General features: G+C 41.4%; 1 pseudogene; it reads right to left on the bottom strand.

Moving 5' to 3' along the window:
• Positions 1-18,668, bottom strand: part of LOC109048893 — a 73,501-nt pseudogene that overhangs the window by 52,443 nt on the left and 2,390 nt on the right.

Below are 18,668 nucleotides of genomic sequence, written 5' to 3'. Positions count from 1 at the left end.
ACACTCACCCCTCACTGGTCAAAATCACACTCCGCCCACACTCATTGGTCAAAATCACACTCCGCCCACCTCACTGGTCAAAATCACACTCCGCCCACACTCACCCATCACTGGTCAAAATCACACTCCGCCCACACTCCCACCTCACTGGTCAAAATCACACTCCGCCCACACTCATTGGTCAAAATTAAATGCCACTTACATCATATCACATTTGTCAAAACCACTCTCAGCCCACAATGAAATCTCATTGGTCAAAATCAGACTCCGCCCAGATTTACATCTTACAAAAACAACTTATTACTTAGCAAAAAGGAACAAATTCAATTTGTCAAACTTTTTTTTTTTTTTTAAGACAACTAGATTAGGCAAGAAGCTAGAGAAGAGGAGAAAATGCAAAGAAGAGACTGTGTCTTTGGTTTGTGTTTAGGGGTGTCATGGAGCAGCACTGACCTGCGTCCGCCGAAGCCCATGCCGAGCCGCTCCGCCTGCTCCTGCTTCTTACTGTCCAGACGACTCAACTTCACCTCGTCCTTCCTCCGCTGCACCTCCAAACTCTCATACGCATGGCTCAGAGACAAAACTCTACACACACAAAGCGAGCGCAGGATGAGCAGATGCTCATGTGTTCTGGCTGTGAGTCTGATCTTCAGAAGCTTGCGCTCGCTCACTCACTCGGGCTCAGCGCTGCTGCTCTTCTGCGGGCTCATCTCCTCCTGCTGTCTGTCTACAGCCTGAGCTCTCTTCTGCTGCGCACTGAAGCTCTGACTGCTGACCTTCTGAGCGCCCAGACCCGCCTTCCTGCTGCCCGCCTGATGCATTCACACACAACAAACAGCTCAACACTACAGGAACGCCTTTAAAATGTATTTTAATATTCATCATAGAAGACGAGTATTCAAGTCAACATGTGTATGACTGCATTTTAATGTATTTGTGAATAATAAATGAACAGATGACCCGGTTATGAAGCGCTGGCAGGAAACTCACCGCTTTCTTTCCTGTGGTGTGCTTCTTCTTGATCAGAGAGGACAGATCTGTGAGAGGAGAATCAGATGTTCAGGAGACAGTGAGTTATGATTCGAGCTGTACGTGTCAGTGAGGAGGAGGATGAGCTTTACCTGCGGCAGATGAAGGAGACACACTGAGCTGCTCCACACTGGGACCCACCTCACTCTCACCTGCGCTCAAGAGAGACAAAACAGCTTCCAGAAACATTAAACATCACCCATATATGAGCACACTGTGTTCCCCTAGTTACTGTACCGTTGTTATTCTTATCCTGAACTTCTTCCTGTGGTGGGCTGGTGTTCATCTGAACTCTGAATCCTTCCCTAAGGGGGGTCTGGGAAAACACAACAAAAGCAGACAGTTTTAAAGCATACATATGATGAGTTTTCCATCAATACTTTTACATAAATTATGTAACCAATGAAGTGTCATGAAGTCACCTGGGTGTGTTGGGTGAAGAAGTCCTGGTGTTTGTCGAGGGGTGACGTGGGTGACAGAGGAGCCTGACTGTCCAGCCATAACTGAACACACAGACAACAACATGAGCACGATCACGAGCGCTACGAGCTCTGGGTTTGACTCTGTGAGCGTGTGTGTGTGTGTGTGAGAGAGAGAGTGTGTGTGTGTGTGACCTCGGTGCCGTGCTGTCTGGTGGCCTGCGTGGCCAGACTCTTGATTCTCTCGCGGTACAGCGCCGCTGCTCTGCTGTTGTATTTGGCGTTGGCTGCGTTGGTGATACAGCCGTGCTGACTGAAGAAAGCACTCTGTAGGGAACACACTCACATTAATGCTCCTCACAAACACAGTGTGAGAACACAGGATGCGGATTAGCACTGGTTTGTGACACTCACCGCGCTGGCATTTCCTCCCACCTGCATACAGCGCAGCTGATACCAGGACCAGTTCGAGTCCAGCTCAGTGGACCAGCAACAACAGTGAGCAGAACTCATCTCAACAACAAGAGTCACAGCAGAAACACTGACAGCACTGTGAAAAAGTAAGTGAACCCCACGACCACATGTAGCAGCGTCGCTGCTGGAGCTATACTGTCGTGACGGAACTGAACAAATCAGATGACAATTTGAATTTAAATACTTCTATTCCATAAAATGATCTACAGAAATTCACTTGTGTCCTGTGCACCCCTACATTTAGTAGGTGATACTGCCCCCTTTGGGAGAACTGTAAGAACTTCTTGCAGGCTTTTCATATAATTGTCTAACAGAAGTTCTCGGCTGTTCCTCCATGAAGAATTGCAGAATTTACTTGCATTTTTTACCTGATGGAGTGTGAGAGTGTAAAGTTTACCTGATGAAGGACAGTGTAATGGTGTAAAGTTTACATGATGAAGGAGTGTGAGAGTGTAAAGTTTACCTGATGAAGGACAGTGTAATGGTGTAAAGTTTATATGATGAAGGACAGTGTGAGAGTGTAAAGTTTACCTGATGAAGGACAGTGTGAGAGTGTAAAGTTTACTTGATGAATTTACTTAACAGTGTATAGTTTACCTGACGAAGGACAGTGTGAGAGTGTAAAGTTTACCTGATGAAGGACAGTGTGAGAGTGTAAAGTATACCTGATGAAGGAGTGTGAGAGTGTAAAGTTTACTTGATGAAGGAGTGTGAGAGTGTAAAGTTTACCTGACGAAGGACAGGTGAACTCCCAGTGAGCGGTGTGTCCCTGAGCAGTCAATGCAGAGAAAGACACCATATGTGATGCTGGCCCAGCTGGGGTTCTTCACAGAGCAGTCAAAACACACCTGACAACACACATCATAGCTAATAAATACAACCAATCCCAATACACATCTGCACCATACTGCTTACTGCAGAATGTAGAGTCACTCTGCCTTCAAGTGATCATATAATCAATCAGATTTACAGACTGAAGTCTCAAATCTTAACAAACAATCTAGCATCGTTTCTAACATCTATTGTTCCACTTATTTTTTTTTTTTTTTTTTCTTTGTTCAGTATAATTACAACACAATATATCTTTTACGAAACACGTTTAGAAATGTTTAGAAAGCGCAGTGTGGATCAGGACGTTTTGTTTGTTTTCACGAATAAAGCTGGTTTAATAACGAGCTCGACGAAGGATCCGTGTGCGTCAGCTGCCATATGTTTGATATAAACATGTGACGTGTCAGACCTCTTCCTCCTTCCCCGATCGGCCGAGAGCAGCGCGGGGCTCGGTGTGTGGAGCTCACTCTCACCTTGTTCGTGGGCACGGAGCGCAGACGCTTGAGCACGGCGGTGATGTCGTGTTTACTGGGGTCCGTCATGCTTACAGCTGCGGGAAACCGTGAGCGCTGGAGAGTCTGCACACGCTCCCAAAGCAGCAGCGCACTTCCGCCTGCGGTGACGTCACGCGCACGGCGCGCGCTGATTGGCGGAACACACGCGGACGCTGCACTGACACAAACAGCAGCGCGAGTCATAACAGAGAGACGACACACTGACACGTGGCTATTTTAATGTTTCAAATAACGTTTGTGCAGACAAATATCAACATATGGGTGAATGAAACAATGTTCACCGTCATATTTGTGCTTTGATACATGTATATTTACTAAATGTAATTATTTTTAATTTCCCCATTTTAAATAAATTATTAAAAAAAAAAATATTTTTTAGGATTTTAAATCCTTACTTTTATTATTGTGATTTTTAACTGTTATTTAAAGCACTTTGAATTACCATTGTGTATGAAATGTGCTCTACAAATAAACTTGCCTCGCCTAAAAATATACATTCCATTGCAACAGCAGCTACAGCGCATTCATCATTTAAGTATTTTTATTTATTTGTTGTATATATATATATATATATATATATGTGTGTGTAAAATTATAGAATAATTAAATACTTTATATTTAATATTATTGGCAACAAAGAAAAATTGTATGTTAATCCATACATGTATATCAATCAGGAAAAGAAGAATAATTCAGCAAACAGAATTCAATTACTCTTTATTGTCAACTTGAATAAGCACCAATGAACTGTGTAACTGGAAGTTTTGTCATTAATGGCGTCACTGACCCAACAACATTCAGCCTCCTTCCAATCCATTTCTGGCACTGCTGAAACATAGAAAAACACACACACACACTGGAAGTGCATCTGTCACTATAACACCACACACACACACTGAAGTGCATCTGTGACCCGACCCTGTATAACACCACAACACACACACACACACACACTGAAGTGCATCTGTGACTGTATAACACCACAACACACACACACACACTGAAGTGCATCTGTCACTATAACACCACAACACACACACACACACACACACTGAAGTGCATCTGTGACTGTATAACAACACAACACACACACACACACTGAAGTGCATCTGTGACTGTATAACAACACAACACACACACACACACTGAAGTGCATCTGTGACCCGACCCACCCCCATCCCACAGACACAGGGGTCAGAGGTCAGAGCAGTACAATCATGTCCATCCCCACCCTATGTTCCTCAAAGCCAACAGCTGGTAACTCTTTGAAATGGCCCAGGACTGCTGTCCTGGAGAGTGATGAGTGTTGATCTGATGGACTGTAACACATGAGATCAGCTCGAGCGCTCGGCCTGTTTCCCATCATGCACTTCAGCGCTGTCACTGCAGGTGCTCCAGTAATGAGTTGGTGGGGTAGAGGCCGACAGGCCGCCGCCAGGCCTTACACCAGCCCCGCTGGCCCCTCCTCGCTGATCTCCATCAGCTGATCTCCTGCACACACACAGTCATGGTTCAGACACCGAGCGACGGTAGGTGCTTGATCACGTGACTTCCTGTAGCCGTACTGCTCTGAGCTCAGCTCGTCCCGGCCCCCCCGCCCCTCGTAGTCTTATAGGGCTCGCACCTGCACACACACCTCACACGGGTGAGCATCGGCTCGTCCATCGAACGGATGTGCTGTTGAGTGTTTAGTGAAGGGATTCCCTGCCTCCTTCGTCAGAGCCGGCAGCCAGCCGTCCTTCTCTACAGTACCCAGCGCTGAGAGCACAGGAGACAGCACACGCTTCAGACACACGCACACACAAGCCCAGGAGAGATGCATGTGCACTCAAGATCAGCTGACGTGTGGCCATGCACAAACACAGACAGACAGAGAGAGAGACGAGGCTGGAGGTCACCAACGTTTAGCCGTCACTTCCTCACGCGACGGGCTGCTCTCGGACCGCTTCCGCCGGCTCCTCTTCATCCCCTCACCATCCTCATCCTCATCAAACGGGTTTAAGCTACTGGGCACAGGAACGCTGACAGCACAGAGACAGTGTTACATCATACACACAGGCCTCAGCCAATCACACGGCTCCATTCGCTTCAGATATCACCGGAGCCAGCGCTAGATCACATGACGCTTGTTTATAAAAACACATCAATTATGACAGAACTCAAACTATGAGATACCGCCTCATGATCACTTTCACCAACATAATGAGATTAACAGTTGAAATCCTGAAGTAAAAACAAAATCATGAGATAACTGTCATTATATAGGAGAATAAGTCTAAATTATGAGATACTCATCGTAATTATGACACGAGTCAAAATGACAAGAAATTATGGAGATAAATCATAATTGGAGATGAACTGACAAAAATCAAAATTTATGACTAAAACAATTAGACTTTTTAGCTCTTCATTTTGACTTTTGTATCTCAATTTCAACTTATTCTCATGATAATATCAGTATCGCAGGATTTTGACTTTTATCATAACTTTGACTGTTTCCTCAATTATGAGAGTATAGCTTTTGATCTAATAATTACAGTACAGTATCTCAAGACAGAAATGGGCTCCCACACATTTCTTTACCCAAAAGCACTTGAAAATATAAAAAACGTGGTGTTCTCACTGGAGTATACACACTATAAGACTCAAGAATCTACACACAACAACACACACACACACACCACACTCACTGCTGCTGGTTTTAGAGTGCTGACTCGGGTCTGCTGAGTCTCTCCATCAGCGTGTTTCCTCTTGGCTTCTCCTTGACTGAAGTGTTTGGATTCGAGTCCATGGACCATTCCTGTCCCTTCAACACACACACACACACACACGGCCCTTCAGCCCTTCATGGCTTTTCTAATCAACGCGTGAAACTGCTTTAAGAGCTTCTGGTCTCACACAGTCAAAGTGGATGCAAATCAAACTCAAAATCAACCAGAAGCAGCATGGAATATCATATCAGTAGTCCATTGATACTTGTGTATTCGCATACCATGCTTTGTGTGAAGAACAGAGTGAAATAGAAATCCGTTTCCCTCCACCACAGACTTAGGCAATCTCATAATTATCTCATTCTTTTGGCCATTTATCTCAATTAGGACTGATAGCGTCTCAATAATTACGACAATATCTCACGAGTACGTTTAGCTTTTAGAATTAGGACTAATATTTTAATGATTGTGACTTCTATTTTGTTCCTTCGACTATTTTATCTCATAATCATGGCTTATCTCATAAATTATGGCTTATCATCTCATAATTATGAAAGTATCTGCATGATGTCAATTTTTTAAAAATACATTGACCTTTTATAAGTTAAAACTTAGTATCTCACGATTTCAGCTATTTATCTCATAAATCAGGACTTAGATATCTCATATTACCACAGTATCTCATGATTTCAACTTTTTAATAATTAAATGTAACTTTTTTATAATTATAACTTTTAATCTTGTTCCTTTTTGACTAGTTAACTCAAATTATGACTTCGTATCTCATAATTGACTTTTTTTCTCCCAATTTCAACTGTAAACCTTTGCCTCCACCAGAGCTCCTCAGTCTCATTTGTGCTGGTGTTAGACCGATGCTATGTGAGGTCCATGACATTATCCAGGCACAGGTGAATGAATAATGTCTTCAATTTCAGTCTGTTCTTCAACACAAAGCTTCATCTGAACTGCTGTTATGACACTGTTATGGTGCTCGTGTGTCAGCCCGGTTCACTTTCTCTGTGGTGTAACCGAGCAGTGTGAACGCTCCTTCTGTGATCGGCCAGGAGGAAGTCACATGCGTCTGGAGCTCCTGACGGTTCTCTGTGTGTGTCGTACCTCACACCGAGGCCAGTTCATGGGCATGCCGGGCCCGTGGTTGGAGCGGAACCACTTGAGGTCTTCCGTGTGTCGTCGGCTGCCTGGAGCGTGTCCTCCCAGTGTGTGATAGATGGTTGAGTACCTGAAAGAGAGACACGTTAGCACGCTGTCATGTGTGTGAGAATAACAACTATCAGACCATCACAGCTGGAGGGTTTGCATGAGAGTGACTCATGCATGCTGGTCTCTGAAGAACAACAGCGCTCCTGTGCGTCTCTATTCAAATGATAACACGACAGCGGTCAGGTGTCACTTGTGATTGGAGAGAGGTCGGAGTTGCTGCTGATGACCAGCAGCAGCTCTCTGAAGAAGTGCAGTCTCTTGCCCTCAAACTGCTGCCACTGTTCGAACACACTGCTCCATGTTCTCCTTGTACTGAGGGGTCATCATCTCCGCTCCTCCAGAGACTTTCCTGTAGCGCTCCTGCGTCTGCAGCACCACACAAACACACCCCGTCACAAACCATCGAGTCACTGCAAGCGGCATTACACACGCAATCATATGCGCATCTGCTGGACCAACCTGAAATTGAGCGTTAAAAATACATTGATGACAGATTTTGTTGCCAGTTTATACTACTAAAATGTAAAACTTGTTTTAATGTTACTAGTTCATGACAGATGTTATTGTTCATTTGAAATGCATTATTGAAATATATGCATTTTAACACTTTTTGAGCCGAGGTTCTATATAAACATACAGTAACTTTCACTAACTGTGTCAACTCTTTCATAAGTTCCTATACAGTGTAAATACTGCAGAAACACTACAGAAAGCAGTTAGCCACTCAACAGAGAGCTCATCTGCATACAGAAGTCTTAAAGGAACATCAGAGAGAGGCGGATGGTGGTTGAAGAGACCACAGACCTTCTGAACTTCCTGCTGGCACTTCTCCACTTTCTCCTGCAGCTTCTCTCTGGCCTCTGGGTTTGTTATTCTCCAGCTTGCTTGAACTCTCTCGGCTGGCCGGCGTTTTCTCCTCCTTACAGGCTTTGTGGTAGGCCTTCTTCATCGTATCCACCTGCCGTCATCATTACAGTGAGCCAAACACACATGCCCTCATACAGTGTCAGAGAACACCCAGTGGGGTTGTGGGTATATCAGCTTCCAAAGAGCCTGCATGCATGGGTGGATGAGCACCTTGCAGATGTTTCTGGGCCACACACCAATCTCACACACTTGCAGAACAGAGATAAAATGCGAATTTACACTCAAAAGCATAACCACACGCATCTTCGTTCTCTCACATGACTCTCTCATGACTGCACTGACAGGTGTAATGGTCATTTATTATTCTAGATTATTAATTTATGTGCATACCACAGTTTTAGCCAAAGAGAATCAAATATTAGTAGAAACAGAAGTTTTTGAAGGATTTTAAAGAAATCAGAAGTAGATTACATTTTTTTATTGAGGAATCAAGTAGAACTGATAAAATAACTGACATACTAAACAATTTCATGTGCAAATAAGCTGAACACAGGCATATTTACTGAAGGCTTCAGCTAACTGAACCTCACGCTTCCCCTGACAGTGTTTAGCCCTCGTGTTTGCTGACTGTGTGGAGTTGTTGTGCTCGTACCTCCTTGAGTTTCCTTGGCCCAGGGTTTCTGTTCTTTGCACGAAAGCCATCTTCTGCTTCTTTGGTCTCCTTGAAGCCACCAATCAGCTGTTGTGTGGTAAGCGTCCTGGCTGCCAGTTCTTGACTTTCTTTCTCACAGGTGCTCTCCGGTCAGTGCAGTCTTCACCTCCATGTGCAGGTCGCTCACCTTCTCCGCCCTCGGTCATCAGAGCGAAACCACGCTCGCCCCACCGTCCGTACTGAGGCCCTAGAGGAGACCACACAGACAAGTCTTTATTCAGACGATCAGAGCCACTGATACGCCTGCCTTTGTGCTGCTTCATCCAGATGATGTCCTGTTTGCTCCTAATGAACCTGATCTGAGATTCAGAACATCTCTGGGTCACAATCAACTGAACCCATTGTTAAAAAAAAAAACGTTATATTACCTCTGAAGACTTGTGAAAGGAACATTTTATCTTTACCGTCATCCTGTGATGATTTAGTTTATGAGTTTAATAACAGAATGAGAGCAGCTCTTGAAACTTAAAAGAGACTGTAGAAGTGCTGAATGAAGATGGCATAAAACTAAACTAGAAATACACTTAAACTCAATGAAAATCTTAAGATTTACAATAAAGAAATTCAAAGAACACGGCAAGCTTATTTCTCAAACCTTACAAATACTAATACTAATAACCCCTGATTATTATTTAATACAACTGATTCACTAATAAATCATAAAATTTATTATAGTTCTGAGTTACAAAGTGTGGAAATGTGAAGAGTTTGCATGCTACTTGCAGAGATAAAGTTATAAACATTAGATCAGGTGATCTGTTTTAATTACGCTTCCCTCCCCATTAATTATTAGGTGTAGAGAATACTATTAAAAATGGAACGTTTTACTCTGGTTGATGTTGAGACACTAAGAAAAGGTTGTAACAGAAACTGAGACCATCTATTTGTTCCCCTTGATCCCATTGCGTACCTCTCTTTTAAAAAAGTATTTTTTGACTCAATATCTGTTGATATCCTTGAGATAGTAAATCACTCACTCCCTGCAGCTTGGCATTTTCCCTTCTTGATCTAATTCTGTCCTAGTCAAACCTGTGTGTAAAAAAGGGAGCTCAGATATTTTGTACTCACCTAGTAATTATATAGACCCCATCTCAAATCTTACATTTTTAAGTATAACATTAGAGCGAAACCGTTTTTAATCAGTTGAATATATTCTTAAATGCAAATTAGAAATTAGAGATGTTTTCAGAAGTGACTATTTGGTCTATCTGGAACCCGTTTTAATTGTTTTTTTTTTTTTTTTTTTTTTTTTTTTATTTTCCCTTAAGTCTTATCTTGTGAAAGAAGCATTTGCAGTATCTATTAATACCTTGGCCTGAATAGTAACAGGGTACTATGTGGGGTTTTCCTCAGGGATCAGTTTTTAGGACCACTGCTTTTAAATCTATATATGTTTACCTCTCGGTCACTTTTCATCAGGAGGTGTGCATGGTATCTCTTTTTCATAGCTATGTTTGATGACACACAGTGTTTTTGTAGCCTTGTCTTCTGATGACCCTGTGAAAATCGATACACTCGCAAATTACATCCAAGACATAAATATCTGGATGTCACAAACCTTCTTACGTAATGTTACCAAAATGGCATTTTATCAAGTAAGACCATTTCTTTCTCTGAGCAACACAGAAAATTGATTGCATGCATTTATAACTAGCAGGCTTGACTATTGTAATGCCCTTCTTTCTGGTCTACCAAAGAATACAATTAACCAATTGCAATTAATCCAAAAAATACTGCTGCTCGAATATTGATAAAAAACAAAAACCAAAACGAGAGATCATATTACATCAGTATTAAAGTCATTACATGGTTAACCTGTTAGTTTTCCTATTGATCTAGAAATCTTTTATTAGTTTATAAGGCATTGGATGGACTTGCTCCAGACTATATCTTTCAAAAATGCTTATAGTATATGAACCTAGGACAGACTCTTAGGTCCTCTGATTCTTTTCTTCTAACTGTACCTCTAAGCAAAACTAAATGTGGTAATGTAGTTTCAAATCTAAATTAAAAACATATATTTTTAGTCTGGCCTATCTGTAAAGACTTATAAAACCTCTGTATATTTCTTGTGTTTTGTTTTGCCTTGTTTGTAATGTTTTGTATTTTAATATATCCTAGTGGACCATATTCCTGCAGAGTTTCAGCTCCAGCCCTAATCAAACACACCAAACCAGCTTAATCAAGCTCTTCAGACGTGCTAGAAACTTCCAGACGGGTGTGTCGGAGCTTGTCGTTCTGTCAGCTTTTAACACACAGACAATCTCAGATTACAGTGAGATCACCGCTCACTTCACTTTCACTTCCTCACTATATACGGTTTCCTCAGATGAACCGCAAACCCCCAATAGTGTGTCTAGGGGAAGTGAGGTCACACTCAGCAGCCTAACCAGTGTGAGCTAAAGATAGAGCCGTCACCACAGTGTCAAACCCTCAGCTGGAGCTGTGTGTGAGTGTGTGTGTGCACCTCTCTCCAGCAGCTGTGTGAGGTGTTTCCTGGTCTGTCATGGATCAGGTGTGTGCTGTGTGTTGAAACTGCCCTCAGATGTCCTGTTTGTGGAGGAGGACTAGCCTTTCAGTGTCTGTTTGAAGGTGAGAAGAGTTTGGGTGAAAACAGATCCACATTGACCTACCAAAAGCTGATGCAGTTCATGAAGCTATTTGGAAGATTGCTTGTGAAATGAACCAGGATGACATTTCTTTAGTTGTAAGGAGTGAAAGAGACATCCTTAGTCTTGGCGAGTCAATGTACAATGGCAGGAAACCAAATGAGAAAAGAAATAATTATATATGTCAAAAAATGAGAGAGATGGCAAGACTCTTGATAACTGCTTGAAGACCACTGAAGACCTTGTTATGCCCAGTAATTTCCGCCACGTGATACAAGCAGTGAGATCTGTTGCTTGGTATGACTTGGATAGCAACTCATATAAAATCCCATCATTGGCTTTAAAATTGGGTCACAGTTTGGCTAAGGTTGCAGGCATTGTGCAATGCAATGCCATCATTGCAAATCGCAATGCCGTCGCAGAGTCTGTCAAGCAATTCGCCACTCTGTATGAGAAAAGATGGGCGGAATCCATTTCAGGTGCTGAACTGGGTACACTTCATCAAGCCAAATGGAATAAACCACATGTTTTGCCCTTTACACAGGATGTGTACCTGCTGCACAAGTTTCTTGCTACTGAGCGTGCTAAGTGCATGAAGGACCTTGAGGAAGAACCCAACATCAAAAGCTTTGGGAATCTTGCACAAGTGACTTTGACGCAGGTGGTACTATTTAACAGAAGAAGGCAAGGGGAAGTTTCAAAAAAGGAACTCCAGGCTTTCACATCCAGAAATCGTACAGAGTTGAATCCTGACATTATGATGGGCCTTACTGAGTTTGAGAGGAAGGTTGCAAAGTACTTTGACAGAGTTGAGATTCGAGGTAAAAGGTCACGAATGGTGCCCGTGCTTCTCACACCCTGACATGATCGCTGCAATGGACCTCCTCATTAAAAACAGGAATGAGTGTCAAGTCCACACAGAGAATGTGTACTTGTTTGCACACCCATGTGTGCTCTCCCATTACAGAGGTTCTGATTGCTTTCACACGTATTCAAAACGATGTGGTGCAAAAAACCCAGAGTCACTCACCTCAACAAGATTGAGGAAACAAGTTGCCACTTTGTCAACAGTACTAAACTTGAAAGAATATGAAATGGATCAACTTGCTACCTTTCTAGAACATGATATACAGGTCCACAGGGAATTCTATCGGCTTCCAGAGAGTACCCTGCAGCTTGCAAAAGTTAGCAAACTGTTGATAGCAATGGAAAAAGGAAGACTGTCTGACCTGCAAGGGAAAGGGCTGGATGACATTGAGATCAATCCTGAAGGTGAAATTCAGTTTTAAATGTAGTTTGTAAGTACTTCTCATATCACATTTATAATTATATTTAGTCTTTGATTTAAATACTTGGTCCAAACTGTTTTTTTTTACCCAACCAGATGAAGTAGGCACGAGTGATGATGATTCCAGTGAAGAAACCATTGCTGACCTACATCAACATGAAGGTATACTGACTTATGTGATAATCTTTAGGTTATGATCAGGGAGACAGACAGTAGAGACCTGATGATAGTGTTAGATGGGCTTAAAGGAACAGTGGTAAATACATTTAAAAAGATGGGAGAGATTATGTATAAACATGGTGCAGAGTTATTTAGAATCATTGATAGAAAAAAGGTGGACAGATTTTAATCAATTAAGTCTAAACAGCAACAAGAAATAAAGAAATAGTGAATGAGAGAAGACAACTAAGGGGCTGTTTACACCTGGCCACTTCATGCGTTTTCTCAGATCGGATAGCTATCTGATTTATCAAAACGATTCCATTCACACCTGGTCACATAAATCCGATCTTCAATTCCCGCGCTATGTGCAGATATGAGCTGCATTTTAATGATCATCAGCTAAAATTTCAAAATCAAGACCGCTATAAGAGAGAGTATAAGCATTTTGTATCCACATTACTCTTTTAGAAAAATGTATTAAATTTAATGAATGCTATATACTATCATAACTACTAAACTATCACGACTGGAAATGGCAGTCAGGTATCCAAATCACAAGGCTTAGGCTGAGTCAAGGTACACAGAATAAAGGTCAATATAACACTAGTACCCCTTTTCCACCAAGGCAGTGCTGGTGCCGGTTCAGAGCCAGTGCCTACTCACGAATCAGTTCTTTGTGTTTCGACAGCCAAAGAACTGGTTCTCGGCCAGGAAATTGGTTCCAAAGCGGCACCCACTCTTTGCTGGACTAGAACCGTTCTTTACCACGTCAAGCTCACGTCGGGGGCTGGGGGCGGGGTTATTGGCGAACTTCTTCTCGAACGTAACCTCCGTCTATAGTAATCCAGACGAGCAGCACAAATGTGTTCTAAACGTCTTCTTAGGATCGCAAAGCCAGGAGAAACATTTGCAGAAAGACGATGTAGTCCAACATTGTAATTGTTATGCTTGAAGTTGGGAAAGCTAAGATGTTCACGTACACAGTGACGTAACGACATCGTTCGCTGGGCTCTCTAGTCAGTGGAAAAACAAACAGGTTCTGAGAAGGTTCGCAAGTTGAACCAACTCTGAACCAGCACCAGTTCCGAACCAGTTCTTTTTTGGTGGAAAAGGGGTATAGGAGACTAACACTGGGAAACAAACTATGGTGGAACACTAACTGATACAGAGGAGACGAACTAGCATCCACAAATAGGGACAGACATGTGAAATAAAACAGGAAATACTAAACATAACTTACCGGAGAACGGATGTAACAAAACATAATATTTTTTATCAAATCCTCAATGTTTCACTTTAGCAGAGCCATTGTTTCATATTTAATACATTTTATTTGTTTACATTCGACGGCTGGGGAGGTGAGGAGCAAGTGGACAGGTGATGAAGTGAAGGCTGTGGACCTGTATTGTGGTTGGTTGTTCAGTGCTTTAAAAACATTTGATGAGGGCTGCCACTTCTTAATTTATTTAAGCCCTAGTTATAAGTCCATCCATATACAGCATTGGTTAATTATTCTGTCCTTATGGATAACTGTAGGAATATTCATAAGGCCAGCCAATGAAGGTCAATTAATACAAGCTATTAATACAAGTAAGAAAGAAATGAAGTGTTACCTCTTACCTGTTACCTTCTTTCACATAACATCTACTATGAAATTCATGAATAGACAATGAGACGTTTGAAGACCTTAAAGGTGCACTGAGTTCCTGCGTGGTTTCTGCGCGATTTCATTTTTGTCTCAAATCGTAGGCATCTCTCCTGGCCCCTGAATACTCTGTGAAAAAGCTCGGTCTCGGGAGAAAACACAGGAATCGTAATGTCAAAAAAACACTACACAGCAAAATCAAAAGTGTTAGATTTTCAGTGTTAGAGTTGAGAGTAAAAATGTAGAGTCATTTCAACTCTTTTTGAATCTAATTTAACTACAAGAGAGTTATTTCTCAAAAAGAGTTGTGTGTTTGTCACTGGGAGTTAAATGCCATATTGATGGTTTAACTCTACAGTGTTGATTTAAACTCAAAAGCTAGTGTTACCGCCGCCTGAAGTCTATCATTTCCGTTACTTGCCTGCAGTGAGGCGGGAAACCCAGACAGCTTTTTTTTTTCCACATCGACTGGATCAGACTGGACACGCTCGTGAGTGGGAGCATTCACAAGTAAGTAAATTTAAACCAGTAACTTATGTTTATTTTAATTATATTTGTAGTGGTGGGCCTATTTTTTTTTCGACAGGTAACATTAAGTTAGCTAATGCTTAATATTCTAGTTAGTTTGATAGTGCTAGCTAATCAGTTCACCATGCAACAGTTTATTACCACGCTCAAAAAAGGATAGCTTATGTGTACAATTTCACGTAACGCTCAATGTATGGAACAAATACAGTGATAATTTTCTTATTGGGAAATCAGAACAACCAGTAAGTTAAAGAGGTCCATTAACGTTAGTCAAATTAGATCGAAGTAACGTTTGCATTTTCTTTTCAGGATAAGGATATGTTATGGTGACATTAACGTTAGCTGTTTGTAACTTCGTGTTGTATTTCAAATATAAATGAACATGTTTAACCGTGCTTGGTGTAACCTTATATGTTGCACCTAATCATTTCTACAGCTGGACGAAGGCACCTTAACGATCAATATAAATAGTTGCAACACGTTTTATGTGAGGGTTTCAGCTAACGTTATAGCTAACTTTAACGTTAGCTGAACTAAATCAGGTGCACATGTTCGGAAGTGTGTAACGTTAACTTTTCTAGCTTTGGGCGGGTAAAATGAGCGCGGCGCGGTAGACGCGAATACACCTCATTCGTGCTTCGAGACAGGAACAAAAATCACCTCTCTTGGAAGAGGATTAGTGAGGAGATTGTACAACCTGGTAAGTTGTAAGATGTACAAATTTCACATTTGAGTCACGTTATTGACCTACTAACCAGCTAGAAAGCTGCCGTGCTGCCATTTTACAAATATTTTCCCGCTAATATACATAAATATCTTGTAAAAAGATGGCCCCCAATGGATTTCGCCTCCGTCGCGTAAATTTCACTCCAAAGGGTTTTTTTTTTTTTTAACGCGCGAATGGATTCAAATTATTTAGACACGGCAGGCGGCGCGATTTGACGCGCGTCTGGTGTGACTGTGAAACGCACAGTCATGGAGGTTGGCTCGCTTGTTTCTTTTCCATGGACAGTTTATCTGTGCTTGCTGCCCAGGTTTAAAAAGTGTGCACGCTTGCTGTATAGCAAGATGTTGCGTACAGGGCATTGTGCAATTTGGAAGAATTTTGTGTGGATATAAGCATCCACCTTCATTTTTTTAAGAATACCGTTTAGGCTTCCTTTATCATGTTTCATGTGAACCTTTATGATTGTTGATATTGCGTCACTATTTTCTAATGAAATCGTGTAAATAAGTGTACGGGTTTATTTTTAGGTTAGTCCACATTTCCGAGCGAAATGTTATGAAATGTTAATGTAAACGTTATGTTAACTCTCCTCTCTCTATTAGCTTTACCTCCTCTGTGTTGGTGCTTGTCATGGTAACGTGCACATTTTCTCATTCATTACGTTTCTGAATGTATTTTTTTTTTCTTTACAGCACATCATGTTGGTCAAAGTGAGATTTGGTGAAACTCAGAAGTATGTTAAAGTTGCCCAAACTGAAGAGGGCTATGAAGACTACAATACATTTCTTCAGAAAGGTTTTCATCACTTCATTACATTGAAGTCATCAGTTTCTAAAATTTATTATCCATTTACAATGGGACAGTAATCTGGTTATATTGCCCCAGCCACCAAGTTGTGTTTATTGTGCTGGGCAGTAATAATTTCTTGTCAAGCAGTCCAAATATAGAATCTAAAATGCAGAAAAAGAAAAACACCTGACACTGCTCAGAATACTACAATGTTAACATTTTTTTAATACTACTAATAATGGGAAATGCACTGTTTTTTGGCTTTATTTTCCAAAATCTAATATTCTCTCAGTCATAGAAAAGTTAGGTCTTCCATTGCAGACCGAGCTGCATGTCACAGATGATTCTGGGGACAGAAGTGGATGCGGATGTGTATGAGGAGCTTTTAAAAGCAGGGAATCTTTATCATTCATGTGTCCACTGAAAAGTATACAGGTCAGACTTTGCTCCGTTAGAGTGTTTGTTTTTCAAAGTTCAATTAAAGCTGAACTAGCCTGTTGTGCCCTAATATGCTAGACCGTTTGGTGTCAAGCCTAAAATAAGTTGTTAGAGGTTCTGGTTCTTGAGCGTGTATGTTTCTTTTAAATGTCTTTCAGTTGTGCTTAATCAAGATCTCTCACATTCTACGTCAGAGTTGCTTGTGTCCGACACGTCATCCTCTGTGGCGTCTGATTCATCAGATGCAACAGTGATTCATGATAGAAACAATGTATATAAAAGAACCCACATTCAGCGGGAATCAGCAAATTAGGTATTGGGGAATTTCAGTAATAAATGAAATTAGTTATTATTCCTAAACACAAAGTTTCTGTAGAAGAGATGTGGTTTTATTGCAGGAATGTCTAACATGATGACTACCTTTGTGATTCTTCTTAATTCATTGTTTTAGATGGTGAGAAACGTTTTCCAGTCTAAGCCGGGGGGAGAAAAAATCTTGCACGAGTATGACAAAACAAAGACATTGACGGATGCTACACGGCGACAAATGGTAAACCTCCTGGTTGCAGACATGATGGAAGTACATGGGTAAGTATACCATGTTGGTAACACTTTACTTGAAGGGGTGTGCATAATCATGACATGTCACATGTCATGAGGTTTTATGCATGTTTATGACAACTGTAATTAAGTATCATTCACTCAATTATGACATTTTTAATGCAAATGTCATAACAAAGACATCTCAAACAATGTCATATTTGCATTAAAAATGTCATAACTGAGCTAATGACATTTAATGACAGTTGTCATAACACACAGTTGTCATAAACACACACCCTTCAAGTAAAGTGTTACCGTTTTGTTTGATAGGCATTAAGTCCATATTTTTATCCCTCTTGAAGGGGGAAAAAGCTTGAACAATAATATATTTTCTACTTTAAAGGAGAATACCACCAACCCCCATGTGCGAACAAAATATGCTGTTGGCATCACCACTCTATTTCCCAACCTTAGTGATCCATACTCTGGAAACGGATATGTAAGTTTTTTTAATTATTGCTTATATTGCAATATATGAAGAATGTGAGAATGTGTATGTTCTTAATTTCTTCTTATGTTGCCATGTGGTGATGTGACCCTGTGTTTGCATCACTTTTGTTCTTTTTGGGTTTTACAGGAACAGTACTATGATGCAGAAAGTGGGTCTGGCTACTTGGCCTGGAGGATAAAGACCGTTCAGCGCAACACTGCAGTTCAATCTCGGAGATGCTCCACCAGCACTACATATGGTCCAAAGAGCAAGAGGGATTTCTCTCCTGATGACAAACAAACTGTTCGGCGAGGAATGCCGTGAGGCAATATCCTTATTGAAACATTCAACAACTGATGTGTCAGATGTCAAAGATAAGATGATGGCAACATTTCAATACCGCCAGACGCTAGTTCAGGACCAGCAAAACTCTGCAACAGTCTTGGATGTGTTCCCGCGGTTTCTCGACGTCCCCGGCTTGGTAAGGAAAGACATACCTTTGTTGTGATCAGCGTATTTTTGAAGGAACAATTATGACTCAATATTCTTTCAGTATCAAGGACTTAAGGTGTTTCTTCTGTATATTGACCAAGATTTTACCATGGATGGTTGGAGAGAGAGTTTCTGGCAGATTTTTTGGCAAAAATGGCTGACTACTTCAAACCCAACA

The sequence above is a fragment of the Cyprinus carpio genome, unplaced genomic scaffold, assembly GCF_018340385.1.
Source record: "Cyprinus carpio isolate SPL01 unplaced genomic scaffold, ASM1834038v1 S000000168, whole genome shotgun sequence".
Lineage (NCBI taxonomy): Eukaryota > Metazoa > Chordata > Actinopteri > Cypriniformes > Cyprinidae > Cyprinus > Cyprinus carpio.
This window is presented reverse-complemented; position numbering and strand designations above follow the sequence as displayed.